Below are 15,162 nucleotides of genomic sequence, written 5' to 3'. Positions count from 1 at the left end.
GAGGAGATGGTTGCTTGTTGTCTGTGCACGTGCATGTGAGAGACGGGTCAGGAGGCATGCACGAATGATGAGGGGGGACGATGTGGCTGTGGTAAGCAGACGTAACTACATAGGAAGATCAATCGCCCTTTGTTAGAGAAAGGAGAGACATAACTTGTGAGGTACGTCGATCGATGGGGGGGTAGTTAAAGTCGATCTAGGTATATGTTGGGAGATCGGTCGGTATACATGCATGTGTGTGTTAGAAGCAAATGAGGCACGAGGAGAAGGATAGAGAGAGAGAGGGATGCATGTAGGAGGTGGTACGAGAGGCATACTATATCGAGGGGGAGGAGTGTGCGAGTACGAGAACGATGAATAGAGTGGTGGGAGTGAGGCATGGACGGTGACAAGAGAAGAGGGGAAGCTTGTGTTTGTGCTAGGCACACCTGGCTAGAGAGGCATATCGATCGATGTGTGCCGTAAAGAAGGAGCTGGGGGGCCTACACACACCGTAGGTGAACGACCTAAAGTGAAAAGACGAATTTGCGCGATGGAGCTAGAGAATGCTGAGGGAGGGTGAGAGGGATGCAGGTGTGTGCATGCACAAGAGAAAGTTAGCGCTAGCTACAAAGATAAGAGGGTTGTGTGGGCGTAAAAGACGAATAGAGATCATATATACTTCATTATAAAAAGCGAATTCGGATATTTGAAGAATTTATCATAGTGTTTCAAACTGACGCATGTGTGAATATATATAACGGTGATACACATGGTGTGGTTATGAACATGTTATACTACATTTAATATATTTTATCTCTACTCTTATAAAAACAGAGTTGTTGATGATGGTGTGCCTGCTATCCTGCATTATAGGCCGTCCGATTTATATCTGGCGGGTAGCAAGGAAACTACGATGGTTAAAGTTGGCAACAATCATGATTGTAGATTCTTAGGGTTTCTTTGATTCAAAGGATTCTCAAAGGAATTTAGGAGGATTCTAATCCTTAGGAATTTTTCCTATTTTGGTTGTTTGATTCGTAGGATTGTAAACCATAGGAATTTTTCCATAGGATTCATTTGCACTAGATTTCATGGGAAACTTTCCATCCACTCAAACCTTTTTGAAAGAATCCTACGTTTTTTCTATGAACAATCAAACACTCGTACAATCTTGTAGGATTAAAGACGACATTCCACTCTAATCCCATATTTTTACTATTCCCGCGTTTTGGAAATCCTACGAATCAAAGAGGCCCTTATGGAAATAGAGAAACGAATTCAAATTTAGTTCGAATTGCAGTGGTAGTATAGACATTTGGAATGCACTGAAATGTTGGTATGAGTAGGTTACATGCATTATACAGCAAGTGAAAAAATTTAATCGAACATAACATGGATTCATACTCCCTCCTTCCATCTATATAGGGCATAATGAGATTTTTAAGACCGCCTTTGACTATTGACAAGATTAATAGTACATGGCATGCACAATGTGAAAATTATATCATTGAAAGAACATTTCACAGATAAATTTAACGGTGTGTTTTGTGTAAGTTGCATGTCATATATCATTGCTCTAATATTTGGTCAAAGTTAGCATCAAAAAACGCATTAGGCCCTATATAGATGGAACGAGGGAGTAGCTTTGAATAGCATTTGTATAGTAAAACAGGGCAACACTCTCTCTTTGTGTGGTGTGAATAGTTTTATTTTTTTCGTTTTCTTTTTGGTTGAGGGAAGTGCGAATTGATTTGGTACATACAAGTACAATATTACTACACGTTAGGCTTGTCCCTAAAATTCAACCCGTGTCTTGTTATATCCCGAAAATTCAGATATCGTGCTCCCAAAACTGGCGCCTTCACAACCCGCGCCTTGCTATCCCGAAATTACAACACGCGCGAAAACTCCCTCCAGCTGCCAAATCCCGACACGCGAAATCCCCCTTCTAACCCTGAGCCGAAAGGGCCGCTAGTTTAAATCGGTGGGGTACTTTTGTAACACACCCTACATTTTGGACAAGCGCGTCCCTATGTCATGCTTCACCCCCTCCCATCGCCCCCTTTTCGCCATTCGAAATCCCAGGCCGCCATAACCTCTCCGCTCCAGCCGCAAAACCCCACCCTCCTTCGTCCGCCACGTCACCGCTGCCTAGCTGGAGCCTCTTCCCCGACGACGTCGTCCACCGCAACAGCTCGACGTCCCTCGTCCACCTCCCCGGATGAGGATCCATCGTCCATCTCGCCGTCCCGCCGGTTCAGCCGCCCCGTCCTCCACCTCCAAGGAGCTGCTCCGACGATCGCCTCATCTATCGCGGCTGCTCCATCCCCACAGCGTCGCCTTAACCTGCTCCACCGGAACCGCAGCATCCTCACCAACTCCTCGGATGTAGCCGAGGCCTCCTCGGCGCCACCAAAGAGGTTGTACACTCATCGCATCGCACCTTCTCCTTAACTCGACCTCCCGGCGCCGACAGTGCTCCATCCCGCACCCCCATGGAGCGGCTACCTTGAAGCTGGCGCCACGGGCGACATCTCCATGGCGGCTCTCCCCCAGTGCGAGGCCCCTTCGGCGGTGGTGTCCATACTAGCCGGATCTGCTGCTGTTGCGGCTCTCGCTCGCTCGCTCGCGCTACTGCTGCTGCTCCGGCTCTCGCTCGATCGCTCACTCGCCCAGCTGCTGCTGCTGCTCTCCCCCTCGCTCGTGCTGCTACTTTGCTCCGATTAAACCACACTTCAGTCGACTGAATCGACTTTTGGGTCAGTCAATTTTCAGTGGTTGGGGGGGCTCGTCGGAGTTAAGGAAGAACCACCCGCAGCGGGGACGGGGGCTCGCCGGAGAGTTACCCCACTATCTATCTTGGGGTGGGGGGGGGGGGGGGGGGGCCTAGGGGGCTGGCCGGGGCGGCGGTGGCAAGTTGTTTCGGGGCGGCGAGGCGGCGCTGGGGCCGGCGGTTCGGCCGGTGGTGGCTGGCGGCTCAGGGGGGTGCAGGTTGAAGATGAACTGCAGGCCCTCCCTAAACTACATGTCAAGTGCCTCTCTGCTACCATTGCGTTCAGTTTCGACAGTAGCATTCAGATTCCACAATAAATTTCAGTTTCGACAGTTAAGTTCAGAGTCAACGGTTTTTACCTCATCTATTGTAGTCAGGTGGTTTTTGGTGATGTTAATTTTACATCCATTTTACATCATCTATTGGAGATGCTATTAGAATCCCACTTGAGATTGACGATGTCTGTCTTGTGCTGCTTTAGCCTTGACGTCTTACGGCTCACCGGAGCTGCTCCAACGACAGAATGATCCATCACAACAGAGCAGTGCCCTGGACGCCGTCTACAGATTCCTGAGATCTTCCTCCACACCTCCGACAGCCACCTCTGCCTCAACTACTTCAGCGACCAACCCAATGATGCTGAGGTCGACACGGCTACGGCAAAGAGGTTCTACACTTGTTGCATCACTTATTACTATACATTCACGTTGATCCATTAGGGCTATTTTGGTTCAACGGAAAAACGTCGATCCACTGGTTGTTACCATCACTCTAAATTTCTGCATGCTCTCCTTACGTAATCTCACCATATTTTTTTCGTATGCATGTCAGATATTGTACACAGTCATGCTGAATATGTAGAGAAAAAGAGAAGAGTTTTGCGCAGTAATACAATGTCATGCAGACATCGCTCCATGGTGGGTTCAATGGCAAACCCTCCCCACCCCTCTCCAGATTGTAATCCAGAGGAAGATATCTGTTCTGAGGTAGATTTAGACGCCGTTGACCACTCCTATTTATCCCCAAGGTGTTTGCTCTACCTTGGCATGATGTTAGTCATATCATGCATATGTTGCCTTGCAGTGCCTACTTTTGACATCATATATGTCATCTGCTTAGTTTAGACATGTTCTCACTTGTTTAGTTTCTATATCATATATGGGAATTATGCAGTCTCATGTCTTTTAGCCAGCCATAATATATGTGAAATGTGCAATGCCATCCTGTTTAACCAGGCATCATATATTTGAATGATATCTTGCCCATCCTTTTCTTCATTACATTTCCATTTGTCAACAATGTTTGTACATTAAACTACTCTTCCTGTGAATCAGCCATTTGGGTGGGAGATGGAAAAATCTGGAGTGAAAACAAGGCCTTCAGAGCAGACAGTGCTACCTATCGAAGCAAATCTCTTGTTGGGTCCCGATAGCTCCTTAGAGATGGATTCAGAGACAGATGACCAGTCATATTCCCCCACTGAGGTGTATGCTCTAACTTGGCACGGTTATACTGCTCATATCATGCATACAGTGTCTTGCATTGCATGGTTTAGACATCATATACACAATATTCAACACCATGTTCTTAGTTCAGACATCATATCGAATGCTCTCTGTTTAGCATATAAATCACATATGTGAATTAAATGATGTGATCCTGATTACTTAGATAACATGTAGGTGAATTATGTCATGCGATCCTGTTTAGTTATTCATCATATCTTTGAATTATGTTATGCTATGCTATCCAGTTTAGATAGACATCATATATGTGAAATTATGTCATGCTATCCGTTTTAGTTAAACAATATACATGTCAACTATTTCATGCTCTCTTTTTTCCACACTATCTATTGCATCTGTCTCTCATACAATGTTTGTACATTCAACTATGTTTCCTGTTTATCGGCCATTTGAATTGGAGCGGGTGATGCCAGTATCTAGCGGACTAAAAACACGGTCTTCAAATAAAACAGTGCTACCTCTTGGTGGAGATAGCACCCCGGTTGTACATGCACAAGAACCAGCCCTACCACACAATATCCAAACTCTCGCAGATTGTACCCCTACTGCGATGGACAGAGAACCAGCTTCACCCAATCTAACCCCAACCCCAGCCGATAGTAACCCAGTTTCTGTTGACACAACACCATCTCCACCACAGAGCTCCCAAACAAGAGCAGTTAGTAAGGCAACTCCAGTGCCCAAAGGGCCAGTACTATCACGGCGAACCCCAACTCCACCAGTTAGTACGCCTATTTCTATGGAGGAAGCACAACCAGCTAGTCGTAGTTTAGCATCTATCGCATTTGATGTTGTTAAATCGTATGTGCGTATCTTCCCATCTTGGAAATATTATACTGAAGATGAAGGAACATGCCAGTTGCAGGTGTTTGTCCAGGAGTTATGTGTAAGTAATGTTATTCATGGCAATTACTTTGCTTCGTCCCATACATCCTACCTCCATGATGGTTATAATACAGCAAATTTTCCCATTTTTCTCTATAGAGAAAGACCAATTTGGAAACTCAAGATGAGGTAACCTGTGCTAATACCTCTGCTATCTTCAAGAATGCTTGGTGGCAGTATCGGAATTACCTGAAGAAAACGTACTTCACTAGCAAACAAACTCATCAAATTCCCTTACGTTCTCTTGAGACACATTTACTGGACGATGACTGGGAACGCCTTGTTCTGTACTGGTCCCGAACCAAGAATGTGGTAAGGTCTATGAGCTCATTTTCTATTTTTAAGTATTATATTCTTCCGTCTTACTGTACTCTGTTCATATAGAACAAGTGCCTAAACCTGAAGAAAAAATATTCTAATTTAAGATTACATTGCTATCATAGTTCAAAAAAGCGCTAGGCGTTAATTGTGCGTTTTGCCACCACATTGCGCTTTACTGACCAAAGTGCATGCTTATGCGCAGTTATGCACAGATTATGCGTAGTTATGCGCAATGCGTTTTGCCAACGCCTAGAGCCTAGGTGCGCTTAAGCGCTCGCTTATGCGCGCCTTTTTTAACTATGATTGCTTTGCTCTTGTATCACTGTATTTACTCATACAAACTTATTTTTAAATTGAAGGATCCAATCGAAACTCCAATGGTACAGCAGGTATGTTCACGCATGTCTCTTTAACAGGTTTGCTATTATCAATAGCTCTGTTGATTTCAATTTCAATTGTGTATACAGTTGACTTTCATATCATGCATATTACTAGTATCACAATAGAGCCAATAGTGTTGTTGTACATGTAGACCCGTGGCACCCATCTGAAATCTTGTTGTGCCGTGTAGTTTCCCACGCTTTGTATTCTTTCACTGCTGCTTTGTCTTGAACTGATATGATTTGAACCGTGTCTCTATTTTGATTTGGCAAGACAATGCAGTGACCATAGGACATAGATATTGTTTGTTTGATGCTTTTATTATGTACTAGTACTTGGCAATAGAAGACTTGATAGTTTAATCCTGTCCACCTTACTAATGAACTGGTTCGTCGAAATGAGTTTCATATACTAGTACATGCTAAACTTGTCATATGTCTGCTTGTTTCTTCTTTTAGAATGCTGACAGAATATTGGGGAAGAGTGCCTTATTAAGCAATGGTAAAGGAAGTAATGCAGATAAGGTTCAGGATAGTGACACATCCTTGTTGGTCTCCAACAAAGCTGATAAAACAGCTAAGGAAGACTATCTTGAAGACAACGAGACAACCCCAAAGTCCTGTTTTGGTTTAGTGTTCAAGTTACTGGCCACTACCGCTTGCACAAGCTATTCAAACTCACTGTCTGAATCAGTTCGGTTTCTTGAGTCTCAACTACAAGCTGAAAGACATCGATCAGTTGTGCTGCGACAAGAAGCGGAAGGACTGCAGAAGTCCCTGGAGCATTCAGATGCATACTTTCTGGTGCAACAGCAAGCGTTGGAGGATTTTAGCGCCAAACAAGACAAAGCTAATAAGCTTGCTAAGCTTATTGCCAGCATGGTGGATACCCAGGATAACGTTTCTTGAGCTCTTCTGAAGTTGTTTCAGTTATGCTCTTGTTTTGCTGCCGCGTTTATTTGCACTGGTGGCCAATTTTGACGGCTAGTGTATGTAATGTGCTGCTTTGTTCCCTATATTTGCACTGGTGACGAACTTTGATGCCCAGTGGATGTAATATGTGTAGTATCGGTAATAGGCTAGCATTAATTGCTTGCTTATTTATTTCCTTATTGTCTTGTTTAGTTGTTTGCTTGTAGTCACTGCAGTTCTTTTTCTGTTTTTTTCTAGTGGCCACAATAGCCTATTTTTGGTAACTAGGCCAAAATAATCATGGGCCTTCTACAGGCCGTATGATCCATGGGCCTTCGTCCGGCCGTAGGATCCATCGGCCTTCTATACGGGCCTAGGGTCCATGGGCCTTCTACGGGCCATAGGGTCCATGGGCCTTCTACGGGTCGTACGATCCATGGGCCTTCTACGGGCCGTAGGATCCATGGGCCTTCTACGGGGCGTATCATCATTTCGCCAATCATGTGTTGTACTATTCGTGGACCATAACGGGTCATTAATAGGCCGTATTTGATAACTCTATGAAAACAGCCCAACGGGTTTTTTTACATGAAAACGGCCCAATGTATTAACGGTCCGCAAACGGGCCGACTATAGCGACGGGCTGAATTTGGCCCACAAGCAGAAAATGACAGTAACGGGCCGTATGTAACCGAATGCTGCAAATGAGCCCAAGAATCAATGGGCCCTGAGAAGGCCGAAAGATAACTTGGGCTGGAAACGGCCCAATGGAATAACGGGCCGTTAATGGGTATAAAGTGATACACTGTTCATTACGGGCCAGTTTCACCACGGGCCGGTAATGGGCCAAGAGTTACAAAGGTCCTCATATGGGCCGAAAGAAGTCATGGGCCACACATGGGCCGGAAGTTAAAACGGGCTGAATCATATTGGACGGCCCAAATGACGCTACTGGGCCTAATTTGGAAAGGGCGTAACGGGCCCTGGGTTAGCGGGTCGTAAATGGGCTATATGCGAACATGCCGTTAACAGGCTTTCCGTGGGCCGCCCGCCACCTTTTGACCAAGTTAAACGGGCCGGCATTTTCACATGAATGGGCCTCTGTTGGGCCGTGCCATGTGTCACCGTATCATAGGCGCCTTCGGTCCAATGAGCGGATGACATATGTCCCAATGGTGAGCCGACACGTGTTTCCTCCAGCCAATGATGATTTTACACGTGGAAAATCCCCATTGGTCGGGGCTGTTAACGGGTTATCGGATCCAAAACCCGCCCCGATAGCTTAACGGCGTTCCGTTACGGTGGATGCCATGTGTCGGTCACCCTTGACAAAAGCACTTCTGTGATACGCGATTTATTGTCATGGAAGTGGACACTTCCGTGATGATAATTTTGGTAATGTCATGAAACACTTCTATGACAGCACATGTATGACTATCTTGATTCTGTCATAAATTTATCCTGAATGTACATGCATGACAAAAAATGCGACCTACTGTGACAAACACGTATCATCACGGAAGTGTATTTTTTTGTAGTGTCAATATCATTCTCATGTATGGGCATCTCAAGAAAATTAGCTACACGAGTTGCATAAATTCCGCCAAAAAAGTCTCTAGTTAAACTATTAAGATGCAACCTACGTGCAACAATAGCCCCCACGTTGTATTGTCTATCACCCAATACCGCACTCTTGAGGACACTAAGATCTGGAACGCACATGTGGCAAGCCTCATCTTTAACGTTAATGCATCTTCTCACGAAGAGAGCAAAATAATGTATGGCAGGAAAATGAATGCTCCCTGTGGTAGCTTGTGTTATTTCTCTAGATTCCCCCATAATGATACTAGCAAGAAATTCTTTAAATTCAAATTTGTGAGGTTCACTAACACTACCCCACTGCGGGAGTTTACATGTAGTATTAAAATCTTCTAAGTCCATGGTATAAGATTTATCATAGAGATCAAATAGGACAGTGTGAGAATTGCGTGATAATGTAAATTTAAATCTTCTCACAAAAGAATCAGTTAAGTGATAATATTGGGGGCACTTATCTGACACGAAGCCCTCATGTTCAGCGTTACGCACATACGCGTCAAATTCCTCCTTAATTCCTGCTTGGACAATAAAATCTTCTGACGACCATTCACAAGGCCGCACTTGAGCTTCTCTTGGTAGTTCTTAGTCCGGCTCACGTATCGCAGGCCTGGGTCCTTGCTTCCTTGAGGAACCACCTTGGTACATTTTCCTAAACATATTTCTTCCTCTAAAAAATTTCTAAGATTTTTAGTGACTCAAAATAAAAGTGAACCAAACTCAACAAAATTGATAGCAACTACTCCCACAAGTGCCTAGAGGCCATATCATGCATTAAAACTGCTTTTGACCACATAAATTTGACATGCAAGCTCAAGAACAGGGTCACCTAAGCAGCAAAAATTTACAGCAAATAAAGCACTAGAACAAAAACTAATTGGATCATTGGAGGAGTCACATACCGAAGAACAATCCCCCAAAGAAGTTTTGTGAATGGAGCTTTAAGCAAGGAGATCGAAAATGGCAGCAAGATGAGCTAGAACTCGGGTTTGAGCTGGTGGATGATTTTTTCTGGAGGAAGACGAAGTGTTTGGGTGCGAGAATAAGTGGAGGGGGCCCACGTGGGGTCCATGAGGCAGGGGCGCGCCCTGGGGGGTAGGGCGCGCCCTCCACCCTCGTGGGCACATGGTGAGGTCCCCTGGTGTGTTCTCAGTGCCAATAATTCTTAAATATTTCAAAAAAAAATCATATTAAATTTTCAGGACATTTGGAGAACTTTTATTTTCGGAGTATTTTTTATTGTAAGGATAATTCAGAAAATAGACAGAAAATACTATTTTTGCTTTATTTAAACTAAATAACAGAAAGTAAATGGAGGGTACAGAGAGTTGTGCTTTCTAACTTCATCCATCTCATGCTCATGAAAAGGAATCCACTAACAAGGTTGATCAAGTCTTGTTAACAAACTCATTTCGAATAATATGAAACCGGAGAATTTTCGAATAACACTAGGTTACCTCAACGGAATATGCACATCCCCAACAATAAGAATATCATATTTTCTTCTTGACAGTAGGAAGAGGAAATTCAAAACCTCCAATAGTAATTGTTGAAATTTTTCCAATAGAATTGATACTGTGGACTTGAGGTTGTTTCCTTGGAAAGTGTACCGCATGCTCTTTATCATTAACATGAAAAGTGGCATTGCCTTTGTTGCAATCAATAACAGCCCCTGCAGTATTTAAAAAGGGTCTACCAAGAATAATAGACATATTATCGTCCTCGGGAATATCATGAATAACAAAGTCTATTAAAATAGTAATGTTTGCAACCACAACAGGCACATCCTCACAAATACCGACAGGTATAGCAGTCGATTTATCAGCCATTTGCAAAGATATTTCAGTAGGTGTCAACTTATTCAAATCAAGTCTACGATATAAAGAGAGAGGTATAACACTAACACCGGCTCCAAGATCACATAAGGCAGTTTTAACATAGTTTCTTTTAATGGAGCATGGTATAGTTGGTACTCCTAGTCTCATTGCCAGATTGTGTTTCGGCATCAGAAATAGAAATATCATTGGGATTCTCAGGTGTGTCAACAGCAGGTTCACTAGAAGCATGCAAGGTTCTATCATTTTTCTTTTTCTTTTTCTTAGAAGAATTAGGTGCATCAACATTAGTTCTTTGAGAATCTTGCTCAATTCTCTTAGGGTGGCCCTCAGGATACAAATGTTTCTGAGTCATTTTACCCCCTCTAGTCATAACTCTAACAGCATTATCATTTTTCTTATTATTCAATTAATTGAGCAAATCATTCTGAGCTTTAAGTACTTGTTCTACTTGAGTGGTAACCATAGAAGCATGTTTACTAATAAGTTTAAGTTCACCTTTAACTCTAGACATATAATCACTCAAGTGTTCAATCATATAAGCATTACGTTTCAATTGTCTACCAACATAAGCATTGAAGTCTTCTTATTTAACCATAAAATTATCAAACTCATCCAAGCATTGGCTAGCAAACTTAGTAGATGGGATTTCACATTTATCAAATCTATAGAGAGAATTTACCTTTACTATCCGTGTCGGGTTATCAAGACCATGTATTTCTTCAATGGGTGGTAAATTCTTAACATATTCAGCTTTAATACCTTTTTCTTTCATAGATTTCTTTGCCTCTTGCATATCTTCAGGACTGAGAAACAGAATACCCCTTTTCTTCGGAGTTGGTTCAGGAAGTGTCCAATCATTTCATTACTCAACATATTAGTCAATAGCAATTCAGCTTTATCAACAATTCTTTCCCTGAAAACACAACCAGCAAAACTATCCAGGTGGTCTCTGGAAGCATCGGTTAGTCCATTATAAAAGATATCAAGTATTTTATTTTTCTTGAGAAGATGATCAGGCAAAGCATTAAGTAACTGGAGAAGCCTCCCCCAAGCTTGTGGGAGACTCTCTTCTTCAATTTGCACAAAATTATATATTTCCCTTAAGGCAGCTTGTTTCTTATGAGCAGGGAAATATTTAGCAGAGAAGTAATAAATCATATCCTGGGGACTATGCACACAATCAGGATCAAGAGAATTAAACCATGTTTTAGCATCACACTTTAATGAGAACGGAAACAACTTAAGGATAAATTAAGAGCGAGTTTTCTCATCATTAGTGAATAGGGTGGCTATATCATTTAATTTAGTAAGATGTGCCACAATAGTTTCAGACTCATAGCCATAAAAAGGATTAGATTCAATCAAAGTAATTAACTTAGGGTCAACAGAGAAATCATAATCCTTATCGGAAATAAAGATAGGTGAAGTAGCAAAAGCAGGGTCATATTTCATTCTAGCATTCAAAGACTTTTCTTTAAGCTTAGCTAATAATTTCTTAAGATCATATCTATCATTGCAAGCTAAGAAGTCTTTAGCAGTTTCTTCATCCATAACATAACCCTCAGGAACAACATGCAATTCATATCTAGGGGGAGAATCTTCATCATCACTTTCATCAATATTATCAGTTTCAATAATTTCATTCTCTCTAACCCTAGCAAGTTATTCATCAAGAAATTCACCTAGTGCCACAGTATTATCAAGCATAGAACTAGTTTCATCATAAGTATCATGCAAAGCAGAAGTGGCATCATCAATAACATGCGACATATCGGAATGAATAGCAGGAGTAGGTGTCGCAAGTTTACTCAAAACAGAAGGTGAATCAAGTGCGGAGCTAGATGCCAGTTCCTTACCTCCCCTCGTAGTTGAGGGAAAAATCTTGGTTCTTTTGTCTTTCAAGTTCTTCATAATGATCAGCAGATATAAATCCCAAGTGACGCAAAGAATAGAGCTATGCTCCCCAGCAACGGCGCTTGAAAATAGTCTTGATAACCCACAAGTATAGGGGATCGCAACAGTTTTCGAGGATAGAGTATTCAACCCAAATTTATTGATTCGACACAAGGGGAGCCAAAAAATATTCTCAAGTATTAACAGTTGAGTTGTCAATTCAACCGCACCTGAAAGACTTAATATCTGCAGCAAAGTATTTAGTAGCAAAGTAATATGATAGTAGCGGTAACAGTGGCAAAAATAACGGTAATAGTTTTGTAGTGATTGTAACAGTGGCAATGGAAAACTAATTAAGCAAAGATCAATATGTGAAAAGCTCGTAGGCAATGGATTAGTGATGGATAATTATGTCGGATGCGATTCCTCATGCAATGGTTATAACATAGGATGACACAGAACTAGCTCCAGTTCATCAATGTAATGTAGGCATGTATTCCGAATATAGTCATACGTGCTTATGAAAAAGAACACGCATGACATCTTTTGTCCTACCCTCCCATGGCAGCAGGGTCCTATCGGAAACTAAGGGATATTAAGGCCTACTTTTAATAGAGTACCGAAACAAAGCATTAACACTTAGTGAATACATGAACTCCTCAAACTACGGTCATCACCGGTAAGTATCCCGATTATTGTCACTTCGGGGTTAATGGATCATAACACATAATAGGTGACTATAGACTTGCAAGATAGGATCAAGAACTCACATATATTCATGAAAGCATAATAGGTTCAGATCTGAAATCATGTTACTCGGGCCCTAGTGACAAGCATTAAGCATAGCAAAGTCATAGCAACATCAATCTCAGAACATAGTAGATACTAGGGATCAAATCCTAACAAAACTAACTCGATTACATGATAAATCTAATCCAACCCATCACCGTCCAGCAAGCCTACAATGATATTACTCACGCACGACGGTGAGCATCATGAAATTGGTGATGGATGAAGGTTGATGGTGACGATGGCGACGGATTCCCCTCTCTGGAGCCCGGACGGACTCCAGATCAGCCCTCCCGAGAGAGATTAGGGCTTGGCGGCGGCTCCGTATCGTAAAACACGATGAATCCTTCTCTCTGATTTTTTTCTCCCTGAACGTGAATATATAGAGTTGGAGTTAAGGTCGGTGGAGCACCAGGGGGCCCATGAGGCAGGGGGCGCGCCCAGGGGGTAGGCGCACCCCCACCCTCGTGGACAGGGTGTGGCCCCCTGGCCTTGATTCTTTCATCGGTATTTTTTATATATTCCAAAAATATTCTTCGTTGATTTTCAGGTCATTCCAATTTTTTTTATTTCTGCACAAAAATAACACCATGGCAATTCTGCTGAAAATAGCGTCAGTCCGGGTTAGTTTCATTCAAATCATGCAAGTTAGAGTCCGAAACAAGGGCAAAAATATTTGAAAAAGTAGATACGTTGGAGACGTATCAACCATACTTATTGATAAGCAAAAAGGTTCAACACAAGTCATCATGTCTGAAACAAAAGAAAGAAAAATGCTCACAAAGAGCAGAGAAAGAAAAATAAAGCCACAACCGGCTGGCATAAGAAAGATAGGAAAATTAATTGTCTATTCTATTACATAACCGTCATACAAACCGATTGAAAATATCTCATGCTACCATCTCCCATCAAATAGATCCAGTAACCATACGCTCCCTGGCCTCCGTCGGAGTGAGTAGCGACCACATACGGATCAACGCAGTGGCTCGGAAAATAACCTGCAAAAAATGAATGTTTGTTGTTCTGTTAAACACCAAATCATTTTTGCAGTTCCAGACTGCCCATAATAAAGCACATACTCCTACACGAATGTGTTTTGTTGTTTGAGAATCTATCTCGTCAAGCCGCGTCCCAAATAACGTGCTGATAGTATTCGGATGAGTAATATTAAAGGCTATGTGAACCATCCGCCACAATTTTTTTGCCAAAGAGCAGTCAAGAAAGAGGCGTTTGATGGATTCATCCTGAGCACAAAAACTACATCTTGTAGATCGCGTCCAGTCGCGTTTTGCCAAATTGTCTTTAGTTAAAATGACTTGTTTATATACAAACCACATAAATACTTTAATTTTCAAAGGAACTTTGACTTTTCAAACCTATACAAACTTGATGTTACAATATGGCATGTATGACATTTGTTCTCTTTTTTTTTGAGGGAATGACATTTGTTCTCCTCTATAGCCTAATAGCCTGATCTCCAGTAAAGATGATTTACTTACCTGCAAAGAAGTGTGCGCCGATTAGGGAAATAAAAGGAAATTATAATGGATGTATTAAAGTCCAAGATCTATTGGCAGGAGGTGAAAAGATTAAAGAATGGAGCCAAACCGTTGTACTATAAATTGGAAAATCAAATCAGTGAAGTTAGTCACCAAGATGCATGGCGCAGTTTCAAAGGAGCAAGAGCAAGCGTGCTGCAACATTTTTTTGTACGCATAGTATTGAAGAAGACAGTGGAACACTAGTCTTTTAAAGAAAAATCACTAGCCCAAAACGTTGTCCCTGTAGTGGTGCTCTAACACACGTGTCACATCAAATCAAGATGACAGGGCGCGTGTGACCAAACTATTTGCGGTACGCCGTTGCGCCAAAGAAAGTGTTTTCCTCGGAAAAGCAAATCGCATTAGGGCCGTCACAAACCAACCTTACGTCTACTTTGCAAATCAATCGTGCAGCGAACTGGACCGCGTGTCCCTCCGTCCGTCCGTCCGGGCAGCAGAAGCTGCGAAATCCGTCGCGTTTTGGCTCCCAAGAAACGCCGTGCGGCGCACATCCGTCGGCCGCTGCCAGCCACACCGCAGCACAGCACGGCAGCACCCGCAGCGGACAAAACGGAACTACTGGACGCACGATACTAAATGCCCGACGTTGAGACGATGGACAATCTGATGGGCAAGCTTTGCTTTGTTATACCCATGGATGGTTGGATTTGCCACATCGTGCGAACATCGGCTGAAAAGGATCGTGTGTATAGCAACGCTCCGGAC

The sequence above is a fragment of the Triticum urartu genome, chromosome 1 (genome assembly GCF_003073215.2).
Source record: "Triticum urartu cultivar G1812 chromosome 1, Tu2.1, whole genome shotgun sequence".
Classification (NCBI taxonomy): domain Eukaryota; kingdom Viridiplantae; phylum Streptophyta; class Magnoliopsida; order Poales; family Poaceae; genus Triticum; species Triticum urartu.
The sequence above is the reverse complement of the archived record's forward strand: the minus strand, read 5'-3'. Positions refer to the sequence as shown.